We start from the raw sequence: 19,220 nt of genomic DNA on the forward strand, positions 1-19,220 counted from the left end.
CACTAAGAAGTGTGAAAAGCAGAAGCTTGATAGCACCTGCGTGTTGAGGCTTGTCCTTCGGTCGGGGGATATTCCATTTTGGCATCCAGCCACCGCGCTTTAAAGAAGTCTATACTATCCTGCTGGAAAGAGAGGCCCCGTGGAGAACCGGGGTACCTTAGCCTAGCTACCAGCTGAATTCAGCCATGTGAGTGATCCCAGCCAACACTACAGAACAGAATAAATGTTCAGTCAATTCATGGAATCATGACACTGAATCATTGTTGTTTCAAGCTGCTGAGTTTTGGAGTGGTCTGTTATGCAGCGATGGATAACTGATACAGCTCTCACCAGCTTTAAGGACTAGAGATGTGGTCAGGTTCCTGCTGGAGATAAGGATTTATGAAATAGATGTGGATGGCGGAAAGGAAACTAAAAAATTGCCTGGTAGAGCTTCACAGAACTAGAGCTTCATTTGTCTCTTAGAGCTCAATGACACACTTACTCCAATGATGTAATAGCCATTTTAGTGACTGTCTTGTCATCACTTTAGAATTACTAAGTACCTTTGAGGCCGTGAAACAAGGAGGTCAAAAGACACAGGCTCTGGATGGAGTTCAGTGATCCTGTATTCAAATCCCAGCTCTGCTCCCAGGTGCCAAAGTAGAGTGAAAGAACTTGAATGCATCCCAGTCCTTGCAACTTCTAGAAATTAGGTATATTTAAAAAAAATTTTTTTCCTCAGGAAATTATTCAAGTGAGACCAGAAATGAAAAGAAACTTCATGCTTGGAAATTAGGGGCTCAGAACCAAATCGAATACATGAAAGTGGTTGTCTAGCTATCTCTAAGTCAAGCCACCTCCCTGTATACAGAGATTCTTGGTTGTGAATTAGGCATCTGAAGATGTGGGTCCTGTGACCTTTGGTTTGGTTCTCTGAATTTGCTGCTGATACACACACACACACACACACACACACACACATGTGATCCAGATTACAAATGAGAGTAGGGGGTGGACATGATAGAATGGATGTCTCAGGATGGTAAAGGACTGAATTTGCTAAACTTGAAAGCTTGAGCAATGTTTTGTCTTCAAAAGAATCTCTCAGACCCCTAAATGCTCAAAAGTTTTATACAACCATGAAATAACATTTACAATGTAATCAAATCAATAAAGCCAATGAGACCTAAATATCCCAATTAATTTAATGTGATAATATTTTGCCTAAACTAAGTGAACACTAACCTTATAAATTTGGTGCTGGTGAACACTGGCATCCTTTTTTTTTTTTTCCTGCAAAAAACTTTATTGTTTCATTTGGTCCCATGCATGGGAGAGGGCTTCAGGGTAGTTAAAAGAACGGCTAGTAGTTTTGGGAAGAGACTTAGGTGAAAGCCAGACACCAGGGGATGCAGAGGGGCCCCTCAAAGGCCTCTGGGCTCCAAAGGCTCCGAGTTGTGCTTGAGGGTGAGGCTTTCAAAGAGATACTCACCCAGCCCAGCCTGCAGATGTCAGGTGTCGCCCCTCATCTTGATGAGTTTCACCTCTTCACCCAGGAAGTGGTTCTCCAGGAAGTTACAGAGATGAGGATCTGTACGAGTAGAACCCAGGGCCTGCAGCTCCAAAAGGGCCTGGGGCAGGTTCCTCTCCAAGGCCAGGGTGGCTTCCTTGGTGTCCTGAGTTTTGCCCACTCATTTTGGGATGACTTCAGCACGTCCTAGGAGAGAATGCGCCACCATGCCAGTTTGCAACTTTAAGAGATGCTCAGCGCCCTCGGGCTTCTTCTCTGCCAACTCACAGAAGTGGCCCACGCCCTCGCAAGCTACATTGTCATGGTGGAAACAGAAGCCCGGAGAGAGGTAGGTGTGGGAGGCCCACAGATTCAGGTTGGCCAGGAGGTTGACCGCAGCCTCAAACTCGGTGGAATAATTCTGACAAATTTGGGAGCTCATGGTTGAGCTCCCAATCAAGAGTTAAGGTAGAAGAAAAATGGTGTGTTGGCTGGTCCCAGAGGTGGTTTTGGGGGTGGTGACTGGATAAGATGCAGGAGAGTGGCCAGGGGCTGAAAGAAGGGGCGTCCCTGGGTCTGTTCCGTCCAAACACTATTGAAGCAAGAGGCAGATCCGGGACCACCGAGGGCGCTGCAACGCTGGCATTCTTATGCCGCCATGTGCCAAGTAGTTGAGCAATGAGCCCATCATTGCTAGTATTCAAAGTTCTGGGAAATTTTCCTTGCACAGTGCTCTCCCTCACCTCATTTGGGCATCACATGGGATGCATTAAGTTCCTATCTGTTTCAGTCCAAGATAATTAAAGTTGAACCACTTCGCATCAGCTCTAGACAAATACGGCACTAAAATGATCAAGAATATTCTTATTTTTAAGGTTAGCATTGAATTGAAAATTCCACTTTGAGAACGATACTTATCAGGTAAATAGCACTGGGGTAGCAGAAAGGAGACCTGAGCTCCAATTGTATATTTGATGCTAATAACAATGTAACTTGATGGGGACTCTTAGATATTTCAGTTTGGGAAGAGGAAAAATCTGAGACTGACAAAAGAGCTCTTAGTCAAAATCATAACGTAATGTGGTGTGTGTGTGTGTGTGTTTCATGGTGGAATTTCAGCAATGTGTCCGAGAAAGGAGGGACTTTTTGTGGCAGTGTGGCTTTTGGTATCTTTCCTATAATGTCTAGCTTTTAATTCCACCCAGACTTAAAGCTTACCTTCATCTCTTACTCTTTGATTTAATTGTCTCTCCTTTGATTTTAATTCTGCCATTTCTCCTAAAAATTTAGGCAGGGGTATTTTTACAGTTGTCTTACATTATACTGTTTACTTCCAAAATATGTCCATTAGTAATGAATAAAACAACTCTTCTATTATGGCTCCTCAATGTTCATTAGGTTTTTCAGGAAATACAGTTTCTTTCTCTCAGTCTAGGAAAAAAAAATTGGCTTGGGAAGATTATTTTTCAAATCCAAGGAGAATAAAAATTGGAAAAGTCATGCATTTTGTAGTGTTTGGAATGAGTACAAGGTTCTAATACACCGCAGAATTATGAAAAGATGAAGTTCTCCTAACAGTTTCATGATACTTTATTGTTGAACTATAGCCACAGCATCCATGGCAAACCCAAGGAGAAGAATTGCAAGTCTCAACAATGCCTCTCCCTGCATTTGGCGCAGGTAGTTGGGGAACATGAATCTCCCGCTTCCAGCCAGGCACTTCTTGGAATGGGTGCAGGATCATCTATGGGCGCAGCTGCTGCTGTACTTGAGGGGTCCCAGAACCCAGACACAGCTTTCTGAGCAGCCAAATGAGTATCTTCCTAACTATTAGCTCCTCGTTTACTTTTTTTTAAAGCCTGAAATATTAAAATTAGCCCAAAGTGTTTTTAAATTTTAATTATGCCCTTTGGAATCCGTGCTTTGGAAAACTGTTATTTTTTTCCTTTAAATAAACCAATATCTGAAATACATACTTACTGTGTATTAAAATAAAGCTTACAGCACACACTTTGTTATAGTATGCAGCTTAGTAGGAAAAATAGGAAAATCCACAGTTCACCCTTTCATGTGTTTTTAAAAGGATTTTCGGGGTATACCTAGCAAGCTTTTGTCTTTCAGTGATGCATACACTCCATTGTGAAGCAAATTCTACCATTTGTCCTAGTAGTAAACCTATGGGAGTGGGGAGAGATGTAAATGGCTGCCACCTCTATATCCTTATATTGTACCCTCTCTAAAGGTGGGCCTGGCAAATGCTCTCCATATAGAAGTAATAAATGCTACCTTTAGGAGATGGTGATTATAATAATGATGCTCCCTTGCCAGAGAAGCAACAACGTATTTTAAATTGTATTTTTGTCATGATAGGGAGATTTCAAATAATTTAGCTAATTTTAACTAATAACTACTGAGAATTAACATTATTATTTAATGTAATCAGCACTTGCATGGAATGTAAATCCAAGAAGAAAGCACCAGGGGAGCTATGGGACAGGTAAAGCTCGGAGGTTTGTAATTCTCAAGAATAGAAAAGGGAGAACCCACAGGAAATTAAGTGCTGGTTTTCTCAAATAAGGAGATTAGATTTTCTTCGTTCTTAACATCACTCCGCAAAGCATATATTTTAGACATAGTGCATTCTTACAATCTCGCAGTGGCTACAGTGCAGATTATAAACAGTTTCTACATCAAGACTTTTTATTTCATTTCTAGTTTCTGTTTCTTTTCCCAAACATCAAAGGGAACTGTCACTTTACCTTGTTTTCATAGGTTATTTGAAAATATAAAATATATTTTAAAGGCTTATATATTATAACTGCTATGTCAACTTGTTCCCACAAATGAAGGCACTTAGACTTGCAGCTGCCTTTGAGAAATACACAAGCACAATAAAACTTCACTTAATATGCTCCAGCATTTCTTCAATAAACAGTGTGAAGTCAGATTCCTGTGTAATTTAACAGTTGCCAGTAGCAGCACTCTATGGAACTAGTTGAAAATAGCTGCTCTGAAACATGAAGCACAACATGGAGAAATTATTCTATAGGCCTGCTCATTTCCCAGGGTTCTGTCCAGATTGAACCAACTGGTGCAGAAGCATGAACTTGAGAAAGAGCAGTATGAGCAAGTTCAGGTGTTGAGCTATTTTAGCTGTTTCTCCTCACCCTCCCTCCGTTCCTCCCCTCAGGTCACTTGAAAACACAAATAGAAGTGACTAGCATGTTAAAATGCCAAATAATGTGGAAAATTATATAAAGCAGTAGTCTCCAAAGTAGAGTGCAAGAGCAAATTATTGGAATTTCCACCTGTAGGCACTTATTTTATTATTTTCATCTAAAAATAAACGTAAATTATGCTTGATCTTTAACAAGTGAAGAGCACCAGTCCTCTCAATAATGTGTATGGCCAATGGCTGGCAACCCATCAAGTATGGTGCAAACGAATCCTGATGGAAGAAATGTGTACACAGAAAGTCATTTCAGTGGGCAATGAAGCTATTCTATCTGACACCTTGAATTCAGCCCAATTCTTTCACTGATTTGAAGCAGGAAAAGATGAGCCATATTCTCCATCCGTTCAAAAGGAAGGATTTCTGGCCCAGCCACCGTGGCTCAGTAGTTGATTGTTGACCTATGAACCAGGAGGTCATGGTTCAATTCCAGGTCAGGGCATATGCCTGGATTGCAACCTCAATCCTCGGTAGGGGACATGCAGGAGGCAGCCAATCAGTGATTCTCTCTCATCGTTGGTATTTGTATCTCTCTCTCCCTCTCCCTTCCTCTCTGAAATCAATTAAAATATTTTTTTTTTAAAGAAAGGATTTCTGGACCTCTAAGGACCTTCCACCAGAGGACAATGTTGAGAAAGCACTTTATCTAAACCTTCCCTGTGTCACAAACCATAAGATAAAATGATGAGTGCAAATGAAAGACCTTTTTAAGAGTTCCAAGGAGAGAGAGCTTGGCCGGCTGGACTTAACATTCATGGACAAGGTAGCATCTAAGCTTTTAAAAATCGCTAGGATTAGCCAGACACAGTTAATCAGAAGAGTTGAGGAAAATAGGAGCAAAGGCCTGGAAGTGGGAAAGCGTGGAGGCATGTACAGGAGCAATGAATGAGAGGAGCCTGAGTAGACATGGTTCACAAAGGCAGATCCAAATTGTGGAAGTCGTGTAGGAAGAGCTACTTTTTTTCTGTAGGCCAAGGACTCTCCATCCCTATTCCAGTGTGATATTCTTCAATGGGTAAAAATTACATGGGAATCGCTCACCTAAACTTACGATTAAGTGTAGCCCCTTTCTTACCATTTAAGAAAGCACATCTATCTACCTCCCTATTGTTTATAACCTGGCCTATTTTTAGTATCAAATGTACAGATGCCCCAAATTAATCTGTGGTCAAGAACTGTTACGTCAGGCAGCAGGAAACAGCTTGGAGAAATGAGTATGTTCAGATTAATCATCAGGAAAATATTGTGACAAAAATCTATGAAATACTTGTTAATAATAGCGTCTGCATTAGTATCATGAATGCAAGTTCTCAAAAATAGATGGGTGACGAAGGAACATCAAGCTTGAGGATATAATGCAGGTCCAAAATGGTTAATTCAATACTTCAGTACGTGCAAAGGATTATTCTGTACTTCATTCCAGCTAAAGAATTCATTCTAAAACCTGAAAATTGAGACTTCTGTAAGCAGCTTTGTTTTTATTCTTTTGCATGCATGGTGCACTGCAAAGCTCCTGAGAGCTGTCATTTGGCTCTGACCTACTTTGAAGCACATTTCATTTTTGGCTGGGAGCTGTGAGAATGTATACTTCCTCAGGACAGTAAGAAATGCCCATCTTTGGGATTAAATCAAGTTTCCCACAGAGGCACTGAATGGTGAATTGGTCTCAAATGGTCTAAATCCTTTGCCTTGTGTGATGGGGTTGCTCTTATTGTTTGGTTTGGTGGTGAGTAGCTTCAGGGATCTCTGGGTGAGTTACAAAATTCTTACATCTCTCTGTCCCTCTGCCTCCTTAATGGAACTTGTTTTCTCTATCTAGCAAGTGAAACTTTGTGACCTCCTCTGACTGGGTTATCGGCATCTCTCTGTGAGTTGGTCAGCAGGATGGAGATATTTTTCAGAACAATTCAGCCAGCATATATGGTTCCTTCTGGGTACCAATTACCTCAAATCTCACACATAATATACTAGTAAATCTGCTGATACTAGGGGAAAATGTTTTCCTGCATCTCATGCTTCCTTATATTATGTTTGTTTTTGGCTTCTTTGATCCTTAGTTGAGAAATTTTAATAGCTTCTTTACTTTATTAAAAGTATAGAAAAACCATAGCGTTTTTATTCATATGGAGAGCTGGTATGTAGAATTGCATGGCGTTGTCATTCATTAGGTAGGTAGTGCAGACCATTTCCTTACATTCTGATCTCAGTGTCTACTTGCTTTCCTGGAAGTGTGTATGATCCAAGGTTATGTGATGGACAGGCTCTAATATGGCTCCAAATGAGTCCTGTCTCCTGCTATATGCTTTTGTGTAGTCCTCTTCCACATTGAAAAATGTCTAATATCTCAGGAAGGATGGAGTGTGGCTTCTGGGATTAGGTCATGAAAGACATTGTGTCTCCCACCTTGCCTCCTTAAAAATTATTCGCTTTGGGGAATGCCAGTTGTGCCATAAAGACCCTTAATGAGCCCCCACTGAGAGGTCCATGTGGTGAGGAACTAAGGCCTCTACCAAGAGCAGGTGCCAGGCATGTGAGTCGGCCATGTTGGAAGTGGATTCCCTAGCTCTAGTCAAACCTTTGGATGAGTGCAGCCACATGGCCGCCTGGACTACTAACTCATGTGACCCAAAGCCAGAACCGCACAGTTAAGCCACTCCGAACTTCCTGAGCAATAAGTGTTTCTAGACCAGAGAATCTCTGTAAGATCATTATTTACTGTGTGTGTGTGTGTATGTGTGTGTGTGTTGCTGTGATTGCTGTGATTATGCCCTTTTAGCATGAGGAGAGCAGCTTATCCAAGATCTTGTAAGTTAAAAGGTGCAGAGCCAGGGCTCAAATAAGTATCCCTCTGATGGTAAATTCACACTTCATTGCTCTGCTGTACTGCCTGCCTATTGTTGCTTTAAGCCTTTAAGTTTCAGGGAAACTTGCTGTGCAATAGGGGATTCTATTCTAAGTTGCAGCTGTTTTACCCCTTAAGTATCTACATTAAAAAACACACAACTCTTTGTTATGAGAATGAATTTCCTCTCCAAACCCTTTCTGCTATGCATAAGAAAATGATATTCCTCTTATACCCATTCTTTTGACCATTACAAAGCATTTAACACTAACTGACAGTAATTGGTACCCATGCCCCATACTTTTCTTAGTTACTGAATTCTACTCTGACCTCTGTGAGGGGTGAGCAGGTAATCGATATGGAAGAAATTTAATCTCAGCCTGCTGCAAAGGACAAGCAACACACAATATGTTACTGCAAAGTTGATATTTTTTTCCTGAGAGGAAAACAAAATCTCCTATAGAGGCTATTGTTGGTAATATCCACTATGTCACTAACCAACAGATACCATATATTTTATATTATCTTCACAAATTTTACTATAATTGATTAAGAGCTAAGAATCCTGGGTTCAAGTTTTAACTGTGCTATTTTGTAGCCTGTAACCTTGAGCAAAGTACTTTTTCTTGTCCTTAGCTTTTACATCTGTGAAATGAAACTATTAAAGTCTACGTGTTCATTCCACCATTACTACATTTATTTAGTATCTTCTATATGCCAGGTGAGCAAGACACGCATGACACCTGCCTGCTTGGACTTTATAACTCATGTTTAGCATCACATGACTTCATTTTTGGACTAAATTCAGGCTGAGAAAGGGTCTATAAAAGGAGTCCATCCAACACATATTTTTGTAGCATCTGTGATATTAATTTGTTGAGCTAGTTGCTAATACTCCATAATCAAATGCCCCCAAATTAATAACACAAGATCAAATGTAACTATTTATACTTTGCAAGGCACTTTCCAATTATCATAGTGAGCCTCTCCGAAACCATTTGTAATTGCCGGGTTTTATTACCTGGACTATCCATCCATCTACCTTTAACTCTGCCTTTGACTATATTAGATTTCCCTGCTATATTTTCTCAAATGAATTTCTTCAGAGCATTTATCCCACCTGTAATTACATAGTAAACCAGGGATTTATTAAAGTCTGCCTCCCCTCTAGATTAAATCATAATCTAGGTCACTGTTCTATCCTAGTATTTAGTACGGAGGAGGTACTCAGTATATGTTTATAATGAAAGAATTTTATGTTTATAGATGAAGAACCTGAGCCAGAGGGGTTAAATGACTTGCCTAGAGGCACATACTTAATTGCATAAGCACCATATTTAGGCCAACACCTACATGGGATATTTCGAAGCTACTTGGGTTAGACAGGATGTGAGTCTATACCCGTGGTCGGCAAACTGTGGCTCACGAGCCACATGCGGCTCTTTGGCCCCTTGAGTGTGGCTCTTCCTAAGCCTTAGGAGTACCCTAGTTAAGTTAATAACAATGTACCTACCTATATAGTTTAAGTTTAAAAAATTTGACTCTCAAAAGAAATTTCAGTGGTTGTACTGTTGATATTTAGCTCTGTTGACTGATGAGTTTGCCGACCACTGGCCTATACCATTGGTCTTATGCCTCTTACCTTGATTCCTTTTTTTAAAGAGTTTATTTTTTAGAGCCATTTTAGATTCATAGCAAATTTTAGAGGAAGGTACAGAGATTTCCATATGCCCCGTGTTCCACACATAAATAGCCTTTCTCATTTCAACATTTCCCACCAGAGTAGTCTATTGTTACAACTGATGCATCTACATTGACACATCATCATCAGCCAAAGTCCATAGTTTACATTATGGTTCACTCCTACTTGATTCTGTTTTTATGTTGGTTGTATCCATAGCAGGGATAATAGTAGCACACCATAAGAGAGATGTTAAGGGGAAGATGAGAAAAAATCAGACACCTAATCCTTATTGTTCAGGGGTCTTGCTCCATGTAGCAGACTCTCCTAGTGAAATAAATTTTTACTATTAATGAGGAAGAAAAATGGAACCAATTTTTTTTTTCATTTCAGATGTAAGTCCTTTTTAAATCATTAAATAGAAATTAACTTGGCAAATAATTAATTCTTCTGAAATTAACTGTATTAAACTAAAGTTTTGTTAAAATCATTAGAAAGTACAGAAAATAAGGTAAGAAATTTGCCTTACTATCTTGTATCTCTGACTATTTTCCATTTCCCGATTATAGAATCTTAATGAGAGGATTTTCTAAATGGGAACTATAAAAAAATTATATTTCTCTTTCCTTCTTCAGAAGCTGGCTTCTTTGTTTAGAAAACTGTATTTACTCACTGCATTTTGTGGTTTTGCTTAAGTGTCAATTTTCCTGTAAAGTCTAACTCTATTAAATATATTTGCCTGTGGCCATGCCATCTTTAAATTTTCCTTAATTTGCATGCACTTCATATCTCAATGGGAAGCCTAAAATGTCTGACACAAAGTCTATACATAAGAATACTTTTGATTGACAGAAGGGTTTATTATGCATTGATATGACATCATATTTATGTATAACAATGACTTTTTGACTGACAACTAAGCAATGATAGAATTCCAGATACCTTCTATATACCATTTTTATAAGAAACTAAAATATCCAGATAATTGGCTGAAATTTTCAGTTTTCATGCCAACTGCTTAGCATTGAATATGGAAAAAACACAATGAGCTAGTTTCTCATTCCTTACCTTTTCCAGTGGTGAAAACTGATATTTTGTCCCAGTAGAATATCGTATGGTTCCATTCCTTTTTTTATTTTAGTGATTTGGGTGTTAGAAGTTGGAAACTGATATGAAACGAATCGATTTTGGTAAATAGGCATGCTTACAACTGGTCTGTGGAATATTTTCAAGAACCTGATCATGAAAGTAGAAATTATTAATGTGATTCTGCATTCTGATGTCATGAGAAGGCTCTTTCGGGGGGTATAATCCACATCCGTGTGTAGCAGTGCCAATCAATTAACTCACCTGTGCGGAGCCCCTACTTCGCAGTCAGCATTCAACACAAGGTTCAGAAACAAGGAAGACTTAGGAAGTGCTACCCGGCAGTACACAACTGAGTGTTAAATATGTACTAGACTGAGAACCCAGAGAAAGGCAACGCCAGAGTGGTAAAGGAAATCTAGTGGCCCGCCCTGTAAGAGACTCAAGCTCCATCTCAACTTTCACACTAACCAGCTGGAAGACCTCAGGCAAGCTGCTTAACAGCTTCATGTCTCAGTTTCCTCATCTGTAATAGGAGCTAGAATGATCTCCCCGCTCTATTGCTCTATGACTTTACATAAGACAGGCTCCACAGAGCAAGCAAGGCCTGCCCCGGGTCCGGAGGGCAGATGTTAAAGCCAAACCCAGGGTGCGCATGAATGGATGAAGAAGGATGTCCAATCAGGAAGAGAGCCTGCACAAATCTGAGTCTTGTAATAAAAATGGCCCTGCTCTTCACAAAATCAACATCTAACGTAGCTAAGTGAGAAAGGAGAAGAGTAGCATGACTATGGTAGAATACTTGTCCCTTCTTGCAAATAAATATGCACTTTTTAAAAATAGAAAGCATCTAGCTTTTAAAAACTGATTCGAGCACTGGTGGTTGTCATGGTGAAATGATCAGTTTCTATGTAGCTCCACAGCACTGGATTATAGCCACCAAATAGGGGCATTTTACTCAATCCCTCCACTAGGAAAAAGTTGCAAATCTTGTATTTATATTGCAGTCATGAGTTGTTTTCTCAATTCTACAGGCTCTCTGAGTTATGTACATTTTCCTGTGTTCTTTACAGAAAAAAAAGTAAGATGGTCAATTCTATAACAATTTTAAAAATAATAAAGTGGGGCATTAGTTTAGGCTCTGGCCTTGAGAACATCTGGAAAGGATCAAAGATTCTGCACTAAATGGAAGGGGAAAAGCAGCCTTTTACTCAAATTAGGATGTAAGCAATAGAAGATTTTGGCACTTGTACAGAAGTGACAGCTCTGCTTTCTAAATTTTTTTTCATGTTGCCTCTTCTTACACCTTTGATACCTATAAACTTAGCCTCAGGTACATGGCTTTTACCAGCAGTTGTGCACTGAGCTAAAATGAGGCTCAAACAAGCAATCTGTGCTCAGTAGTTATTTATAATTCACAACTTGTGTTGCTTTTGCCAAATAAAAGCTACTTTAGAATAATTCCGCATTATTATATTTGGGAACATTAGGCCCCATCTAGGTAAGGCTATTGGCAGCAAAATTCATCTTCAATAGTCATTAACAAAGAGAGTGATTTTAACTTTTTTTTTTTTTTGTCAAGAGAAATTAAGCCCAGCATTATATTCTAAGAAAAGATGATGTAAGACAGAATCCATTTTAGATTTCAAGACAATAAATGGATGAATAAATAGGTAAAATTCATGGTATACAAGGTTATGTATGTAGACAGAGAGTAAAATATAAATAAATACCACACATTTTATCAGGTGTGTTTTTTTTCATGAATTATAGTTAACAGTAGTTTGGGTGATATTGGCTTTGTTGTTTTGTTTTGTTTTGTTGTTTTGTTTTTTGTATCTACATCATAAAAAAATACAAAATAATGCTGAAGTTAAAAAATTTACATACAAATATTTATGACCCTCAATAGCATGGGTTGAAATTCCCCAAGATCTAGAAGTTCATATTAGGATAGACAAAACAAACAGCACTTCAGGAATATATGCTGCTGTTGTCTACTAATGTAAATTTGAAAAACTGCAAGCAAGACAATAACATTTTTGCAAAACTAAGTTTCTACAGCCAACAACATGGGGAGCTCCTGGAAATGCAGTGGCAGAGCACCTGAGTCTCTGCTGGCTGCAGGCTGGAGGCACAGAGATGGTGATGGGGGGTGCTGCAGTCCACAGGCTCAGACCTGCTCATGCACCCAGGAGGCAAGCTCAAGGACACACAGAAATACTTCACAGAGGAACCTTGCCAGGTGCTGGGTCCTGCATAACCAGGTTTGTTGTTTCTTAGAGGGGCAGGGATCAAGTGTCCAAACCACACAACATATGAGTATACATTCAAACGTAACCTAATTTATTTTCACAGGCTGCTGAACTCTGGGACAGTAGACTCACACTACTACAGCTCAGAATATCTTCCAAAGTTTAAGGGGTTCCAACCTGCCAACAGGGTCACTTCAAGACGGAAGGTCCAAAAAAACTGGACGAAATTAGTTTGAATGCACACATTTTCAATGACGAAATGATAAGAGGAAGTGAGAAGGGTAGGCAGCAACTGAACTGTCCACACCGCCTGCCCCCAACCCTCCATACATGTTGGAACCACGGATGATGTTACTTTGTACTGAAACAAGATTCCATTCTAATGTTGGACACAGGAGAGAAGCTGGCAGGAAGAAGGATGGGGCTTCAACCAACTCATGGCTAAAAATAATCTTGCATTTTCATATGTGGAATTTATCTATAAACTTCACCAATAAGATGATGTTGGGAGAAGTGAAAATGAAGTTCTCAGAAACACTGGCCTTGGGAAGCCCTAGCAGTATTCACACTCTGCATTTCCCTGCAAGCATCCTTTGCTGATTGCCAACACAATGAACAAGTTTGGGCACTGCCTTCAAATCAGGAAAGGACATCTCTTGAGGAATTATACGCCCTGCATCTTCACAATTAGGAGAGTGTCTTCTGACTGCAAAGAGACTTAGGACCTATTTGTAGAGCCAAACGATACAGAAAGAGAAAATGGCATTATTTCACTTGCTTCCAACTTGTTTTACCTCTCAATTTTAAGTTTTCACTATAAAACAGTCTCTGTAATATTTTATTCTGTATAATTTGCCAACTCCTTCTATCCTATGCATACAAAGTAAGACTGTATGTTATTCTTTTCTCATTTTTTCTGCCCCACCCCAATCCACCTTTTTTAGCTTTAAATTAAGAATGTCCCTATGGGGAAATGCCCTCATTTTGCAGTCTTTCATTGCTCTCTTTCGATTACTTCTCAACTTAATAACTCAGTTCTTTAGTGCCTACACATCCCAGTGAGATAACTTGGTTATTTTGTATACACAGGAACACAGTCGTAAACACTTGCCTTTACACATGCACACACACACACACTTTGAAATTAACTCTTTTTTTTAACAGGGCAAATTAGAATCACATCAAATTTAAACTCACATATATTTCTGTAAAAATGTACAAATGAATATGTCATTCTGAGTCCAAAAAAATGGATAAAATGGTTTGAATGATGGAAAAAATATATATATATCTCCCCAGAGGCTGAAATAGTATGATAATGATTTTCATAATTCAAATGAATACATAATTACTAGACATCATCAGGGAAGATTTATTATTCGCTAAACTAAACCAAAAAAATCAGTAGCTATCACTATAGGAAAATGTATCCTCTTATAGCTGAGGTAAATTAATTTTGTTACTGAAATGTCATTATGTTGTCATATTTCCACTCTTATCACTTATTCAAACATATCCATTTTTCCTTCCTAATGTTTTATTGCTAAGATAATTGAACTTTGCAGTTTTTATCTCAAGCTTATATTACTTAAAAAATCTCTGTGTGCATTATTACAATGAAAGGGCAAAGGTAGAGATAGGACTTATTTAGCTCTCATGGTTTATGATTGTATTGAAGCTCACAATTGATTATAGCTTTCTAACCTCTCTTTTCCTACTCATTACCCTCTTCGTTTTATAGCACTATTTCTAGCTATTAGACTATCTTTATTTAGGAGGCACAAAAGGAAAAGACCAAGAAGAATTTGAAAAATAATATATTTTGTTTTGATGTTTCAATTTAATGCAGGTTTGAAAATGCAGAACTGTCTAAGGTATACTAAATATTCATTAGGCAGTTTACCTTTTACTAAGTTCTAAATGAAAATGACCCAGCAAAATCAAATTGAAATTTCATAGAGTACTTTTCAAGTATGGTTCTAAAACATACATTAAACAAAATGCATTCATTTGAATGCAAGTCTCTCTCTTTCTCTACACACCCTAGGGTCTATTATGCTTTCAGTTCAATGCCTCTGAAATGTGTGTGGTGTGGATCAAATAAATAGTTCAACAGCTTTCATAAGCAAACAATCTTATGGCCTGGTATATCAACAAACCTCTTGTGCTATTTCTTTATGCTTCCCCACTTACAAAGGTTAATGCAAATTTCATTTGAATTCAAGCAAAATATTCTGCATTATTTTCTACATAGACAAATCTGTTCAGACAGAGCCCATCAGAATTTATCCATGTGAATCCAACAGCCCTTTATGGATTTGTAGAATCATAGTAAAATATGTTCACTTTTAGAAATCAAACCTACCACTGGCCAGCCCTAGAGTCATAGTTCTTAGAGGAGGAAGGGTTCTAGAAATTATGCAGCCCAACTCTCCAATTAAAAAAAAAAAAGTAGAATTTAGCATACATTCAAAATAAACTATTACATCACTTAAATTATATCTTTCTTTACCTTTGATAATATTCCTTGTCTTCTTGTGTACTTTATTTGATACTAATACACACACTCTAGATTTTTTATGCTTCCAGGTTTCATGGCATATATTTTTCTATCTTTTTACTTTCAATCTATTTGTGTCTTTATATTCAAAGTACATCCATTTTATAGAACCTATAAATGGGTCTTGTTTTTTATTCCAGTATAATAATCCCTGCCTTTTCCTTGGGGTGTTAGTCCCTACAAACTTAATGTAATTATTTTATTTTGTTGTTATTTTTCCACATTTTTTTTATTCAAAGCTTTTGTATTTCCTTCCATCTGCTTTGGTTTAATAAAATATTTAAATTAAAAAATGTATCCATAGCCAGTTTGATTCAGCCTGTGGACTGAAGGGTCCCTGGTTCAATTCTAGTCAAGGACGTGTACCTTGGTTACAGGTTCCTGGCCCTGGTCAGGGGCATGTGGGAAGCAATGAATTGATGTGTCTCTCTCACGTCGGTGTTTCTCTCTGTCTCCTCCTCTCCCTTCCACTCTCTCTAAAAATCAATGGACAAAATATCCTCTGGTGAGGATTAAATAAATAAATAAATAAATAAATAAATAAATAAAATAAAAATAAATAAATTATTTTATTTTAAAATAGTTTTAGATTTAGAAAAAAAAATGAGATGATAATTTAAGAGTTTCCTTATATCAAACACGCAGTTTTCCCTATTATTATCTAACATAAGCATGGTACATTTATTAATGAGCCAATATTGACACATTATTATTAAATAAGCCCTACTTTATTCAGATTATCCTTGTATTTATCTAATGTCCTTTTCCTGTCCCAGCATCCCCTCCAGGATACCATATTACATTTAATTATCATGTCTCCTTGCTGCGACAGTTTCTCAGACTTCCCTTATTTTACATAACCTTGACAGTTTAGAGGAGTTACTGGTCAGGTATTCTGTAGAATGTTCCCCAATGGAGATTCATCTGATGCTTTACTCCTGGTGAAACTGGGCTTCCATATTTTGGAAAGCAGACCACAGATGTAAAGTGTCATTTCATCCCGTACATCAAGGGCACATACATACTATCAAACATGACTCATCACTGTTGATGTTGATTTTGATCTCCTGGTTGAGGCAGTGTTTTATCAGGTTTCTCTACTGTCAAGTTACTTTATCTTCCACTTTTCAAACTGTACTGTTGGAAGAAAGTCATTATGTGCAACCCACTCTTCTGAAAAGGCATGGTGTCATGGATTTACCATTATAATATTACACAGAATAATTTCACTACTTTAGAATATCATTGGCCTTTACTTCATCTATAGAAGTTTTCCCTTTTCCAGGATCCACTTAGTCAGAATCATAAAGTATGTAAGCATTTCAGACTGGTTCCTTTCAAATAGCAATGTGCATTTAATCATGTCTTTCCGTGCTCCATGACTTGTTTCTTTTTAATCATGGAATAATAATCATAGTATGGGTATATCACAGGTTGTATATCATTTTATCTATTGAAGGACATCTTAAGGGATAAAGCATCTAGTTTATCACTCGCCTATATAATTAAAGCCTAATATGCTAAGTGTCTGACCGTTCATTCTCCTGTTCAACCAGTCTATGATGCACACTGACCACCAGGGGGCAGACGTTCCAACTGATAGGTTAGCTTGCTGCTGGGGTCTGCCAGATTGGGACTGGGTGAGATGGGCCGGACACACCCTGGAGACCTCCCTCGGTCCCTCCCCAGCCCTGATCGTGCACCCAGAGGGTCCCTCAGTCTGGCCTATACCCTCTCACAATCCAGGGCCCCTCGGGAGATGTCAGAGAGCCAGTTTTGGCCTGATCCTTGCAGGCCAGGCTGAGGGACCCCACTGATGCATGAATCCGTGCACTGAGCCTCTAGTTAAATATAATGTTAGTTTTATGGATTTTTTATAGATGTTCTTGATCAAGTTGAGAAAGTTCTCTATTCCTAGTTTACTGAGAGATATCATACATGGGTGCTGGATTATGTTAAATTATAATGCTTCTTCTGCATCAATTGATAGAGCCATGTGATTTTTTTTTTCTTTATCCTGTTAATGTGGTGAAGTATACAGACTGATTTTCAAATTTTGAACTAGCATTTCACACCTAAAACAAATCAGATCATGGTATATGACTCTTTTTATACACTTTTCATGCTCTTTTTATTAAATCAGTTTGCTAATATTTTGTTGATGATTTTGTATCTGTGTTCATGAGTGATATTGGTCCATAATTTTCCTTTCTTGTAACATATGTGACTTGTTTTGGGATTAGGTTAATTCTAGCCTCATACCAGTACAATGAGTTTAAAAGGATTATCTCTGCTTCTATTTCTAGAAGATACTATGGGAAATTGGTACAATTTTATCCTTAACTGTATGGTAGAATTCAACAATAAAACTATCTGATCCTGGTGTTTGTTGTTGTTGTTTTTGGAGGGGGAAGGTTATGAATTATAGTAAAACCTCTATAAAATGGGCTAATTTGGGCAAAGGGGTGTCAAAGCCCAAAGTCTGCTCTATAATAAAGTAGACTTTCTGAATATGTATGTTAAAACATTGACAAATTAGTTTACCTATTTTTACTTATGTAGATACATTTGTGTAATTAAAATTAGGTCTGTATGAAAAGTTTAATTTCACAGAAAAGTTTTCTATATATATTACTGTAATTTTAAATTTATATTAATAAGTAAATGCATGCATTCACCAGTCACCGAAAGTGAGCAAATACACATGGCTGGGCATGGCTTAGTGCAAGTGAGAACATTAGCCAACAGTCAGCACACATTAAAACTGCTGCAGAAAGTCACACCATGTGACAACTGAACCAATTACCCCTGGAAATGCGATGTGATCACAAGCTAATTATTCCCCAAACCTTGTTTACAAGCGGTGATTCTTCGATTTAAATATGTAGACTATAGTTGTAGATATGTAATTTTTATTTATGTTAATGAAATTACTAGTGTTTTTTCCAACATATGGCCTGTTCACTAAAGTTTTTTGAAAACAACAGTGAAATAATAACAAAAAGTAACCTAATTTAATTATAAGCAAATCTTGGTTTAAAGCATTTTAAAATTAACGGTATTAATTTTCACATATGACATACGGAATAGAAATTTTGTCCCTGGTCCTTAAATTGAGGTCTGCAAAATTGAGGGTTTATTGTATTGATTCAATTTTTAAAATAGGTATAGGCCTATCCGCCTATTCAGATTATTTACTTCTATTTCTGTGGTAGTTTATACCTTTCCAATAATTGGTTCATTTCATCTAACTTACCAAGTGTGTGGGCATAGAGTTGTTTTTAGTATTTTAAATTATCATTTTAACGTTCATCGGATCAGTACTGATGACCCCCCACTGCTTTGGACCCCCAATGATATTTGTCTTCTCTTTTTTCTTAGTCTGGCTTAGAGGTTTATCAGTTTAATAGATCTTTTCAAGAACTAGATTTGGATTTTGTTAATTGTCTTACTCTTTTTAGTCTAATTGATTTTTATTCTAACTTTTACTATTGCTTTTCTTCTGCTTGCTTTAGACTTATATAGCTATATTCTTTTCTAACGTAGTAGATGAGTAACTTTTTCTAAAACCAGCATTAACCCATTAAAATTTTATTTGGAGCATTCAGTATTCTTACATTAATTTTAGCCTATCCTATATAATAAAGAGCTAATATGCTAGTTAGACCACACAGCAGAACAACCATCCAGACGACCTTCCAGACGAAGCTGGGGCTGTGGGGGCCAAGCCCCTTGCAAGGATTTCGTGCATCAGGCCTCTAGTGTGTGTGTGTGTGTGTGTGTGTGTGTGTGTGTGTGTGTGTGTGTGTATTTATACCATCTTATTTTATACTTCTGTGTATCTCTTTATATGATTTTTTTTCTCTTCTTTCTTTTTTCTTTTTTTAAAATATATTGCAGGAAGCCGGTCCATCCTTGCTGCTTGACACAGTCACTGCAGGAAAGAAACATCTGCACAGCATATGTTTCAAGGGACCTGGCGTATATAGCATACTGTTCTTAATATGTTTGCTCCCCTTAGCACTATGTGTTTTAACCAAGGTTACCTCTCGGAGAAAGGTTGTTTCCCCAG

This window comes from Myotis nattereri, assembly GCF_964212035.1.
Source record: "Myotis nattereri genome assembly, chromosome: 10".
NCBI classification, from domain to species: Eukaryota; Metazoa; Chordata; class Mammalia; order Chiroptera; family Vespertilionidae; genus Myotis; species Myotis nattereri.